Source organism: Neomonachus schauinslandi, chromosome 2, assembly GCF_002201575.2.
Source record: "Neomonachus schauinslandi chromosome 2, ASM220157v2, whole genome shotgun sequence".
NCBI classification, from domain to species: Eukaryota; Metazoa; Chordata; class Mammalia; order Carnivora; family Phocidae; genus Neomonachus; species Neomonachus schauinslandi.
Window position 1 is genome coordinate 100,059,930 of NC_058404.1, and position 14,260 is coordinate 100,074,189.

Below are 14,260 nucleotides of genomic sequence, written 5' to 3' on the forward strand. Positions count from 1 at the left end.
TACAAAATAAATAAATAAGAGATTCAAATATTTTCCAGTTAATCTGATCAATAAACATGGTTAGACCACATAATTCAAATTATTTCTTGATTTGCCTGATTAAATATGGCCAAAACTATAAAACTGCTTCTGCTGGTGAGCATCAGGGACATAGTCCTAAGAAACCTTATTGTTTAAATCATGCACCTTGAGGAACTGGGATTTTTGAAATCCTATCAGGGATTATACAACCAAAATGAAACAGCTTTAAGTTGAGTAGGCTAAAGCAGCCCAGCTTTGGTTCAAGAGCCAATTCACATTATTCCCCAGTCCTGTTAGAGCTAATAAAAAGTTTTCTCCCTTCTATTAGAACAAACCCTCTGTACTCACTCAGAAAAGTATATAAATCTTGATCAAGCAATCCTTAAGTAAACCATATTCCAATATTCCATCTCCCTTGCTAAACAAGACAAATTCAGCCTTTTTTTTAACCTCAAATTGCTAGTCTTGTTGCCTGAACAGCAGAACCCATGGTATTTATAGTCCTTAAAGCTTCGTGAAGAAGCCCTGATCTTCTGAATGTCCACTTTTAGTTAACTTAATGCCATTATTACCTCAAGAATTGGCATTTCTCCTCCAGAAACCATGTTCCTGAAATAGGCTTATTCCTATAGCTACTCCTGTCCTGTGTGCTCCAAAATATACACATATGGTCACTGGCTTAGAGTAAACTCTGAACACTGAGGTAATATCAAAGGATACAAATCGGGTGATTTCCAGGAACCTGGGCTTATTGAGCTTGACCAGATGGACACAGGTTAGAATTTTAAGGATCCTGTTCAATTCCCACTTCTGGTTCACCTTCAAATCTACTTCCTAAGGAGTAATAGTTCTGTTGGTTCTCACGGCCTCAGGGTGGGGGGTTCATGGGGGAGGAGTGAAGGAAAATTTTCCTCAATTCCAGGTCTACCTCTTGATTCTGATTGAAATCCTCTTTATTTCAGGCACCAAAATCACAACTCTGTGGATTCCTTGGATTCTACTTCGTTCCATCCGTTTATCTCTTTCTCTGAGAATAGAGCCCCAGGTCAGCCCCCATAAGCCACCCCTGCTCTATGGCTCCCTCATGCCATCTCTAAACCCACCATGTTCTATCAAGCTCCAAGTCCCTACCCAACCCTGTTCCCCATCTGCCTTCCCACTATAACTTCCCTCCAAAACCTTATCTAAGGTTTTACTCTCACATTTTTTCTGACTTTTGGGAATCCCCTCTTTTAAGCCCTATATTTCTCCCAAGAACCAACATTAGCTTTTCTAAAACCAATCACATTTCATTACTCATCAAGGATGGGGTAACTCTCTATCTCCTCATGATTTTTAAACAAAGCCTACTTCCCTGAATTGCCAATGGGTATCCATAGTTTCAGGTAATAACCCAGATATAGCAAAAAATAAAAATAAAAAATAAAAATCTAATCCATTTGCAGCGTCTGAATTAAACTTATTTTTTTTAAAGATTTTATTTATTTATTTGAGAGAGAATGAGAGAGAGCACATGAGAGGGGGGAGGGTCAGAGGGAGAAGCAGACTCCCTGCTGAGCAGGGAGCCCGATGTGGGACTTGATCCCGGGACTCCAGGATCATGACCTGAGCTGAAGGCAGTCGCTCAACCAACTGAGCCACCCAGGCCCCCTGAATTAAATCTAATTTGACCATTCATTTGATTAAATTAGCACGAAATTTTCCAGATTTCCATTTAGGATAATGCAGACATAACTGGTATCAAGATAGACTAAATAAAACAATTTTATCTCTTTAAAAATAATACATTGAGCATGTGCTATAACACACTGTATGCTATGTGTAGGGGAGGAAAAAAAAACCTTTCCTCTAGAGTCTTAGGTTCAGTGACTGGAGTCTGTGAATTAAACTGACAAAAGACAGATTAATAGTAAAGAAGATTTATTTCCTATGTACATGATAGGGTGGGTCTTCACAGAAGAGAAATGAAAACCCCAAGGAGACCTACGTTCTTAGATACCATTTTAACAAAGGGTGATGTAGAGACCAGACAAAGAGAAAGGGGAGTGGGGATACATTTTAGGAAGATGATTAGGGGTACATAGTAAATAAGGGTTGTTTAGGAAGGCTTGTTATGTCTCAAGTCATCTGAGGTGATAAGAATTATCTCAAGAGACTCACAGAAGACTAACTTTACAAAGGGAAATTTCCAGTTGTGAGGCATTCACTGTGGTTTAATCAGAATAATATCCAAATTTAGTTTAATTAGGAATGTTTCATTATCCCATCCTGTAAAATATGTTGCATGGTAAGTTTAATCCTTTTCCAAAAATGGGTTGGCTAATATTTGGATGACAGGACCTATGAATCCATTATTTTTAATGGGAAGAATAATAAGGTATCCCCAGTGTGTCTGAAAATCCCAACCAATTTCCCCAGACATTACTGAAACACTCTTAGGTGTCTATATAACAATGCATCAAGGATTCCTGCATACTACAAAACACTTAAAACACCAATTACCTAATTATTTAACACTTAATGAACTCATTAGTGGGCATCTTTGTATGCAGTACTTGATAATGTACAGAATAGATATGAATTATGTTTTTCCTTCTGCACTGCCATAAACATGCACTCTAGCCTAAATAAACAATGAAGTGATATGTTAAAGATACATAAAAGTTCAAAAAAAGGCTCAGAAAAATAAAATAAACAAGACAATTATTTTTGAATGGCTACTGCCTGAAGGATTGCCTGACGGAGGTTTGGTGGCAAGAGGCAGAGGTGGTCTGTGGTCCCTGTTGCTTTCTGGAGGTGAGAGAAGGTGAGTAAGGAATGCTTCATCATGTGAAGCTTTTCTCCTAAGGCACCCATCTTCTAGACTGCTTGGACTCACCCAATTTCCTCCCAGGCTTTTCCACTACTTAAAAGACATTTCACTTAATAATATGGGGAAGATGAGAGCAATAATGCACCATGCATTTCATCAACGTGCAAACATTATTCCAACTGAGAACAGATGAAAGGAGTTTTGCTCAGACCCCAGGACAACTTAAAGTTTTGCTGGCTTGTATGTGGAATGATTACAGCAAGGTGTAATTTAGATAATGAACTTCTTAATGCAGGAAGTTCTTAATTCAGGAAATAGGAGTTGGTGAAATCGAAACCAATTTATTAAATAAAAGGAAAAGCAGATATAGCCAAGTACTTAGATGCTAGAACACTCAATTTTTAAGATTTGAAATAAAATAGCATGGGAGCCATAATTCTTCAGTTTTTACACTGTACCATCACTCTAATACTTTATTTTAATCCTCTGAAGTTGTTTAGATCAGATGCAACAGATACCTGGAAAAACCAACGTAACTTTTACTTCTAAACTTTTGTTCAAGATTTAGCTATAAACATAAACATTTGTTGCATAAACTGGTAACAGTTCACATACCAGACAAGGCTTATATTTAACTGTGTAACACCATATTTTCCAGTCCTCTGGGACCAGGCTCCCCTCACTCCCTACAAAGAAAAGCTGTGCCTCCTCCCAGTTTGGATGGTTCTATAAATCTCAAGCGTATGGCTGTCCCCTTGACCACAGGGAGGTCCATGACCAAAGCCCAGGCAATTGGAGTAAAATCTGCTGAATCTAGAAATTGGACCAGGAATGAGCAACTGCCCAAAGATGAGCCTTTCTAGACCCTTCTTTCCAGAGATTGCCCAAACTGAAGGTAGGCGAAAAAGTTCCTTTCCTTTGCCATTGCTAAGCCTTCCCCAGGGATTGCCCTAAAACTCTGGACCTGCCTGTGGCCATCTCCATTCAAGAAAATGTCTGAAGTGACAGAGTGAGTGACAACAAAAGAAGTGAAGACTTAAGGCAGAGAAATGGAAAGACAGTCCTGATACTGGATCCAGGTGACCCTGAAGCCAACCCTACTTCTCCTTTCCTTGTATCAAGAGCCACCAAATTCCCTTTTCTGGATAATATTTTTGAGATAAGTTTCTGTCACTACAACCAAATATATTGGTTAAGCAAACTATAGTATATTCATAAACTCAAAATTGTATGGCCATTGAAATGATCTTACCAAAGTAGAACTTTCAATAAAAATTAAATGAATGGATAGCCCACAAAGATGATCTGATATATTAAGTGGAAAAAACCCTAGTTACAAAACAATATTCATAGCATCAACTAATTATGTTAAAAATAGATGGATAGAGAAAACACTGTAATGATGGCTTTTTTTCTGGGTGTTGGGACATATGATTTTTAAAATTAATTTTCCATTTTTCATAATTTTTCCTTTTATAAGAAAATGATACTAGAAACCAAGCCTTGGTCCAATCTTTTTTCAAGTCTATGTAAAAATTAAAACATAATCACCCACCAATACGCTTTGAATTTTGCCATGCCCCTTTATTTCAAAATAGGTCTCCTTGACACATCATCCCTTTTCTTTTTCAAGCACTGGAACTCTAAAAGATGACATTTATAAGGATGGTAAATAATCAGCAGTTCTCGGCTTTTTGGCTAGTGTAGCAATGCACAAAAGAAACATTTTGATCTAAATGAAGTCACTCTTTAACTTTCTAATTATTTTTCTCCATAGTAACATATATAAAATATGAAAAATATGTTTATTCAATTTTTTTCTTCTTTTTCATAAGTCATTCAAAGAGCCTTAAGTGTGTTTTATACCTCCTTAAAAATTTCACCCTGTAGATGGGGTTCATTTTAACACTGAAGTCTGGGGCTTTACACCAATAACCTGACTCTATTACTGCATTCCTGATGAAAAGCAGTAATAGCTTAAAATGTTTCTTACTTGAATTTTTTTTCTCATGAAAATGACTCTGAAGGCTTTGGAAGGTGTTTTAAAATAATGTCATATGAAAAGTCAGCCTTTTATTAGACTGCAGACCACAGAAGGATCCCATGGAGTTTTTTTTTAATATAATTTAGTCCCTACATTCAAGAACTTAAGAGCTGGAGTATGGTTTAATAGGTAGACTTAGAGGCTTCTGTGCCTCCGTAATCCTTCTTTCATCAAAACAATGGCTATAATTAATATTTATGATTTTGCCTTTCACCTCGAAGGACTTCACAAATTGTTACCACAGGACTCATGACACTCACTAATGAAGTACTATTCAGTCGAATAGAGAAATTTATAATCACATCAAGTTTACTCCATAATAATGTGGCTACAGAAGGGGGTTGGGTGGTGATGACAAATTAAACTCCCCATCACCAAAAGAATGTCTTAGGAATGGGAAATCAATCAGTCCAGCCCATACTAATTCCTCAAAGCCTGCATAAAATCCTGTTATTTCATTATGAACCACTGTGATGTCATACAAGCGTAAGCAAATTACAGCCTTAGGGCCTCTGGCCTCAATTTTATACACCACCTCTCTCTTACCACCTCCCCACTCTCTACCCCCCCAGCGAATGATTTTTACCTTTTTATTTATTTTAGTTATTTTTGTTAAAGATCTTTATTTATTTATTTGATAGAGAGAAAGAGCCAGAGAGCACAAGTGGGGGGAGCGGAAGGGAACAGCAGAGGGAGAGGGAGAGGTAGGCTTCCCGCTGAGCAGGGAGCCCGATGCAGGGCTCGATCCCAGGACCCTGGGACCATGACCTGAGCCGAAGGCAGACGCTTAACCATCTGAGCCACCCAGGCGCCCCCTGCCCACTGAATTATTAAGTTACATGGTGAGAAATGCAATATTCAACCCAAAGAGACAAAAATAAAAGGGCAAGGAGCAATAATCTTTTCAACATGAGAGATTTTAAAATACTTTCACATGCTTAATCAGATTTAAGCCCAAATTAAATTCTTTTTATCTATATTTTTATATCAGTTTATATGCCATTTTTATACTTAAAATTCATTAAACACTTCCAAAAGTTATTTTTTTAATTCAATTTATTTATTTTTATTTTTATTTTTTTATTAACATATAATGTATTATTTCTTTCAGGGGTACAGGTCTGTGATTCATCAGTCTTACACAATTCACAGTGCTCACCATAGCACATACCCTCCCCAAATGCCCATTCCCCAGCCACCCCATCCCTCCCACCCTCACCACTCCAGCAACCCTCAGTTTGTTTCCTGAGATTAAGAATTTCTCATATCAGTGAGATCATATGATACTTGTCTTTCTCTGATTGACTTATTTTGCTTAGCATAATACCCTCTAGTTCCATCCAAGTCATTGCAAATGGCTAGATTTTGGGTTTTTTGATGGTTGCATAATATTCCATTGTGTATATTATATATATACACACCACATCTTATGTATCCATTCATCTGTTGATGGACCTCTAGGCTCTTTCCATAGTTTGGCTGTTGTGGACATTACTGCTATAAACATTGGGGTGCACAAACCCCTTCGGATCACCTACATTTTATCATTGGGGTTAATACCCAGTAGTACAATTGCTGGGTCATAGGGTAGCTCTATTTTCAACTTTTTGAGGAACCTCCATACTGTTTTCCAGAGTGGCTGCACCAGCTTACATTCCCACCAACAGTGTAGGAGGGTTCCCCTTTCTCCACATCCTAGCTAACATCTGTCGTTTCCTGACTTGTTAATTTTAGCCATTCTGACTGGTGTGAGGTGGTATCTCATGGAGGTTTTGATTTGGATTTCCCTGATGTTGAGCACTTTTTCATGTGTCTGTTGGATGTCTTTTCGCAGAAATGTCTGTTCATGTCTTCTGCCCATTTCTTGATTGGATTCTTTGTTCTTTGGGTGTTGAGTTTGATAAGTTCTTTCTGGATTCTGGATACTAGCCCTTTATCTGACATGTCATTTGCAAATATCTTCTCCCATTCTGTCAGTTGTCTTTTGGTTTTGTTGACTGTTTCCTTTGCTGTGCAAAAGCTTTTTATCTTGATGAAGTCCCAATAGTTCATTTTTGCCCTTGCTTCCCTTGCCTTTGGCAATGTTTCTAGGAAGAAGTTGCTGCGGCTGAGGTCGAAGAGGTTGCTGCCTGTGTTCTCCTCTAGGATTTTGATGGACTCCTGTCTCACATTTAGGTCTTTCATCCATTTTGAGTCTATTTTTCTGTGTGGTGTAAGGAAATGGTCTAGTTTCATTCTCCTGCATGTGGCTGTCCAATTTTCCCAACACCATTTGTTGAAGAGACTGTCTTTGTTCCATTGGACATTCTTTCCTGCTTTGTCAAAGATGAGTTGACCATAGAGTTGAGGGTCCATTTCTGGGCTCTCTATTCTGTTCCATTGATCTATGTGTCTGTTTTTGTGCCAGTACCATACTGTCCTGATGATGACAGCTTTGTAATAGAGCTGAAAGTCCGGAATTGTGATGCCACCAGCTTTGCTTTTCTTTTTCAACATTTGTCTGGCTATTCGGGGTCTTTTCTGGTTCCATACAAATTTTAGGATTATTTGTTCCATAAAGTGGATGGTATTTTGTTAGGGATTGCATTAAATGTGTAGATTGCTCTAGATAGCATGGACATTTTCACAATATTTGTTCTTCCAATCCATGAGCATGGAATGTTTTTCCATTTCTTTGTGTCTTCCTCAATTTCTTTCATGAGTATTCTATAGTTTTCTAAGTACAAATCTTTTGCCTCTTTGGTTAGATTTATTCCTAGGTATCTTATGGTTTTGGGTGCAATTGTAAATGGGATCAACTCCTTAATTTCTCTTTCTTCTGTCTTGTTGTTGGTGTATAGAAATGCCATGGATTTCTGTGGATTGATTTTATATCCTGCCACTTTACTGAATTTCTGTATGAGTTCTAGCAGTTTTGGGGTGGAGTCTTTGGTTTTTTCACATAAAGTATCATATCATCTGAAAGAGTGAGAGTTTGACTTCTTCTTTGCTGATTTGGATGCCTTTTATTTCTTTTTGTTGTCTGATTGCTGTGGCTAGGACTTCTAGTACTATGTTGAATAACAGTGGTGATAGTGGACAACCCTGCTGTGTCCCTGACCTTAGGGGAAAAGCTCTCAGTTTTTCCCCATTGAGAATGATATTTGCTGTGGGTTTTTCATAGATGGCTTTTATGATATTGAGATATGTACCCTCTATCCCTACACTGTGAAGAGTTTTAATCAAGAAAGGATGCTGTACTTCGTCAAATGCATTTTCTGCATCTATTGAGAGGATCATATATGCTGTCTGCAAGAGACTCATTTTAGACCCAAAGCACCTCCAGATTGAAAGTGAGGGGGTGGAAAACTATTTACCATGGTAATGGACATCAAAAGAAAGCTGGGGTGGCAATCCTTATATCAGACAAATTAGATTTTAAACCAAAGACTATAATAAGAGATGAGGAAGGACACTACATCATACTTAAAGTGTCTATCCAACAAGAAGATCTAACAGTTGTAAATATCTATGCCCCTAACATGGGAGCAGCCAATTATATAAGCCAATTAATAACAAAATCAAAGAAACACATTGACAACAATACAATAATAGTAGGGGACTTTAACACTTCCCTCACTGAAATGGAAAGATCATCTAAGCAAAAGATCAACAAGGAAATAAAGGCTTTAAATGACACACTGGACACACAGATGGACTTCACAGATATATTCAGAACATTCCATCCTGAAGCAAGAGAATACACATTCTTCTGTAGTGCACATGGAACATTCTCCAGAATAGATCACATCCTGGGTCACAAATCAGATCTCAACCAGTACCAAAAGACTGGGATCATTCCCGGCATATTTTTGAACCACAATGCTTTGAAACTAGAACTCATTCACAAGAGGAAAGTCACAGTGAACTCAAATACATGGAGGCTAAAGAGCATCCTACTAAAGAATGAATGGATCAACCAGGAAATTAAAAAAGAATTTAAAAATTCATGGAAACAAATGAAAATGAAAACACAACTGTTCAGAATCTTTGGGATGCAGCAAAGGCAGTCCTAGGAGGAAAGTATATAGCAATATAAGCCTTCCTCAAGAAACAAGAAAGGTCTCAAATATGCAACCTAACCCTACACCTAAAGGAGCTGGAGAAAGAACAGCAAATAAAGCCTAAACCCAGCAGGGGAAGAGAAATAATAAAGATCAGAGCAGAAATCAATAAAATAGAAACCCAAAGAACAGTGGAACAGATCAATGAAACTAGGAGCTCGTTCTTTGAAAGAATTAACATGATTGATAAGCCCCTGGCCAGACTTATCACAAAGAAAAAAGAAATGACCCAAATAAATAAAATCATGAATGAAAGAGGAGAGATTACAACCAATACCAAAGAAATACAAACAATTATAAGAACGTATTATGAGCAACCATATGCCAGGAAATTAGACAATCTGGAAGAAATGGATGCATTCCTAGAGAGGTATAAACTACCAAAACTGAACCAGGAAGAAATAGAAAACCTTAACAGACCTATAACTACTAAGGAAATTGAAGCAGTCATCAAAAATCTCCCAACAAACAAGAGCCCAGGTCCAGATGGTTTCCCAGGGGAATTCTACCAAACATTTAAAGAAGAATTAATACCTATTCTTCTGAAACTGTTCCAAAAAAATAGAAATGGAAGGAAAACTTCCAAACTCATTTTATGAGGCCAGTATTACCTTGATCCCCAAAGCAAAAAAAGACCCCATTAAAAAGGAGAATACAGACCAATATCCCTGATGAACATGGATGCAAAAATTCTCACCAAAATATTAGCCAATAGGATCCAACAGTACATTAAGAGAATTATTCACCAGGACCAAGTGGGATTTATTCCAGGGCTGCAAGGGTGGTTCAACATCCGCAAATCAATCAATGTGATAAAAGTTACTTTTAAAGGCCAACAGCTGAATATTATCAACGTGCTATATTTCAAATCATAAAAACCTCTTAGCCACTTGCATTTGCTCCCTAATTTTTTAGGAAAGGTTTTATCATCCTGGTTTTGCAAAAGATGAAAGATTCTTGGGTGAGCAAATCACTCATCATCATGTAACCATAAGGTGGTGGAAACAGATTTCAACCCAGTTTGACTCAGGTAAAAAATTCCATTTTCCTACATGGTAATGACTCCCCAACTTTCCACAAGACAACTGCTTTCTTAAAATATGATGTTCTCTAATCTAAATAAATCTCTAACTTGGTGGATCTACTTTCTTTCTCAGGTCAGTTCCTTTAACCTCCCCCCCACCGCCCTGCCACTTCTGAACCCATCAATTTCTCAGAAACTCCATGTTTTTCACTGAGAACAGCAACTATGACAGGTGGAAAGAGCTTGGGCAGTTGCAGAGGTGGCCATCATTCTGAATGTTTCCTGTACCTACACAGTTCCGTAGATAGGAAGGAAAAAAACCTCACTAAACAGTTATACCTAATGAAGACTCAAGATAATAGGATTCACAATCAAAACTATCATTTAAGCAAATCATCAAAGCTGAAAGCACTGGAGAAGAAAAATTCATCACAAAAGAACTAAGTCTTTTAAAGATGAGATTATTTATGCATCTAATCTGACGCCTATTACCTCAAAGCGCCTGCTCCATGATTACATCATGAATCCTAGACTGGCCTGAAGGCCAAAAATTGGTAACAACCCAAATCTATCAATAGTAGAATGGATTAAAAGTTATGGCATATTTGTAATGTGGAATATTACACAACTACTCACAATAAAAAGGATGAATCTTATGTAATGTTGAGCAAAAACAGCAAGTCAGAAGAATAAATCATTATGATTTTCTTGAGAGAAAGCTAAAAGCAGGTAAAACTAAACAATGGTAGAACAAGAGAGAAAAGAAAGGAAATGATTACCATAGAGTTATAATGGTTACACTTCTGAGGCAGGAAGAGGATTGGAATTCCATAAAGACACATGGGAAGGGGCTGGGGGATGATTTTCAGGTGTTGGTAAGGTTCTATTTCCTGAGTTGGATGGCAGTTACATAGAAATCCAATTTTTAACCATTTATTAATGCATACATATGTATTGTTCTCTTTTATGAAAGTACTTTCTATTTCACAATGTAAAATGTTTAATTTTCTAAATTTCAGGACAGTTCTCCTGTAATTTGATTATATAGAGGAAAGAAAAGAAGGAAGTTGCTAAAAATACTCCCAAGGCAAAAATAAAGAACACTGCCTCTGTTCTCTCCTTTAGATTCTAAGTTGCACCGGGACCTGGTTGCAATTCTTAACCTATGGTGGATGTTAAATAAATATTTGATGATGTTGAGGGCTTAAGTAATAACTTATGTAAACATCAGGAGCTGTTTCACAGAACGTATTCTCATGACACAATTTAAATTGACCAGAGGGATCTCGCTGTGGTGTGTATGAGACTAACCATAGAATAAAAGAAAGTCTCATTAACTTGTCAAGTTGATAGGGTTTGGGAGCTTGTTTTGTTGTGGCAAAACCAGTGTTTGCAAAATGAGCATTCTTATAGAGTCAGTGGATCTGTAAATTAGCACAACATACAAGAAGGGCAATTTGGCGATATTCGGCAAAGGCCTTCAAAATAATACGTTTTGACTCAGGAATTCCACTTCTAAGAATTAATCTTAAAGAAGTAGTCATGGAATTCAAATGCAAAGATTAAAGCTATAAGGGTATTTGGGATAGCTTTGCTTAGAAAAGCAAAAAAATGAGAAGCAACATAAGTGTCCAACGATAAGGGAGCTGTTCAACAAATTGTGGTCCCTGCCTCCCTTCGGTGGAATTCCATGCAGCCATTAAAACTGGTGTTGTGGAGGACTATTTTAAAACATGAAGATATGTCCATAATATACTGTTATTTTTAAAATACAATTACAAAGCTCTATGTATAATTTGATATAGACAGACAGATAAATGGATAGATGGAACCAAACCACACCAAAATTTAGCAGCTTGAAACAACTAGCTTGTTCTCTCTTCTCCACAAGTTGCCTGAGATGACTGGCTGAAACAAACAGTTCTTGCGTTAATCTCATTCTGGAGACTACTGTAGGCTGACCAACTCATCCCACTTTGCCCAGGACTTTGTCAATTTTAGCACCAACAGTCCCATAGCCAGGAAACTCCCCTCCGTCCTGGGCAAGTTGGGGTGGTTAGTCCCGGACTAGCTGCCATGAATTTACACTCAAAATGACAACAGTGACTCTAGATGGTGGGATTGTGGGTGAAATGTATTTTCTTTTATTTTACTTCTCTACATTTTGTACATTCTATCATATCTATGTGTGATTCTAAAACAGAAAAAAAATTGCAACTAAAACTTCATTATCTAGAATTCCAATCATTTGTAACTTTGAGTTTAGCAGCAGACTGAAGCTTACCTTTGTACCATGTATAAAGAAATTAAATGGTATAAATAAAATTGTCTGGAAGATGCTTAAGGCCTTACGGTCTGGGTCAGTAGTTCCCAATCTTGTTTCCTGCCTCACCCAACTGTAGGCATGACATCCCCCCACAGTAACCACCATCCCCTGGCAGTGATTCTAAACCAGGTGCGGAGGATGGAGGACCCTCGGGTTAAAAAAGTAAGTCCGATGTGTTTTGGCTCATGTCTGTTTAAGAATAATTAAAACATTTTTTTACTGTCAGGTTTATCTATTTTTTAAATATAGCTTAAAATATTTTTCTAAAATACGTTGTACTATTTCATATTAAAGTTATTCTTTCTTAGTATAAGTGTATGAAATTTTACTCTATTTACTATACTAGCCCATTCACTCTAAGACTTCAGGTCCTACCAAACAAGTCAATTAAAGAATAATATAATGTTTTAGGTACATGGGCTGACCGTGGTAGGGACTTCAGATTTTTATATAGTCTAGCTTACTTGTTATATACATTTTTCTTTCACCAGTTTGAAATTACCCCGTTTTCCCTATTCATTAGCTGAGCAACCACAGGCTAGACTGATTTCCTTTCTATAATGAGTGTTCTTATAAGTTTAATCAGTCCAACTCGTTGATGACATAGTCAGGTGCAGAAATTAAGATAATAAACTTAATCCTCTCTTAGCAAACAAACTTCAGCCTTGTTTTTCTCCTTCCCTCTGAATTGTATGCATACACATAGACAGGCATGATTTTGTTCTCTGGGGACTTGACTTTCTGCATAAAAGATTTCTTCCATAAGACATTCCCTAGTGCATTAAGAAAAAAGCAATAAAAGGTGAACAATGTACTGTGATGGAACTGAGGAGAGAAGTCGCCTTAATATTCTGGTTCTACCAGTGAACTAATCATTTTACAGTATGTGAGCAATTTGATGTTCCAGCCATAGTCTGTACAGAATCGGCTATTTCTCTTTCTAAGCCATCAACTCTACATAAGTTACAATACACCAATAATTTTATTTATTTTTTTAAAGATTTTATTTATTTATTTGACAGAGAGAGACAGCGAGAGAGGGAACACAAGCAGGGGGAGTGGGAGAGGGAGAAGCAGGCTTCCTGCCGCGCAGGGACCCCGATGTGGGGCTCGATCCCAGGACCCTGGGATCATGATCTGAGCCGAAGGCAGACGCTTAATGACTGAGCAACCCAAGCGCCCCCACCAATAATTTTAAAAACTAACAGCAACATTGTTCCTTACTGACAAGTCTGTGTAACTTACTCGTGTGGCAAAGACATATTCAACATCATAAAATGGAATATTCTCCTCTCCAAGATTCATGAAAGAATTTCATTCCTGACACACTGTTAGCTTTATTGGGGTAGTATCCTCATTGCCTGGGAAATAGAAGGTGAAATTAGAAAAAGAATATTTTCTTAAGTAGCATTTGACCCTCCTTCCTGGAATTTTATTTATGCTGCCATGTCTTACAGAATTGATTTCCACTAATACAGAAAACTGGCCCTAGCCCTCTGGAAAGGAGCAAATAGAGGAACTATATCTTGTTCCATGTGGGCTTTGGCTGGACAGTCTGGATCTGCTCGGGCTTGGCGCCTCAGGCTCCTAAGGTCTCTGGGATTTGAATCCCCTGCCTTTTGCTTAGGCTGTAACTAGGTCCAAGGTAGGGGGAACCAATACTTTCAAAAGCAAGGAGGACCTTTTCTTTGTTTCACAAGAACCTTCTGATTAGCTACCAGTGGATTAGCCTCATCCCTTTTCAGGTGGTGGGTTGACCCAATGGAGGGGAGGGGGGTTGAGCCCTAAAACACTGAGCCATTTTATAAAGCTTATCTCATATGCCCTTAAACTTTTCATAATGCCTGGGAATCCCAAGTAAGTAGGACAAACGCAGACCATGAAGGGTGACCCAAAGTCAGTGGGGAGACAACCAGGAACAAAGAAGAAC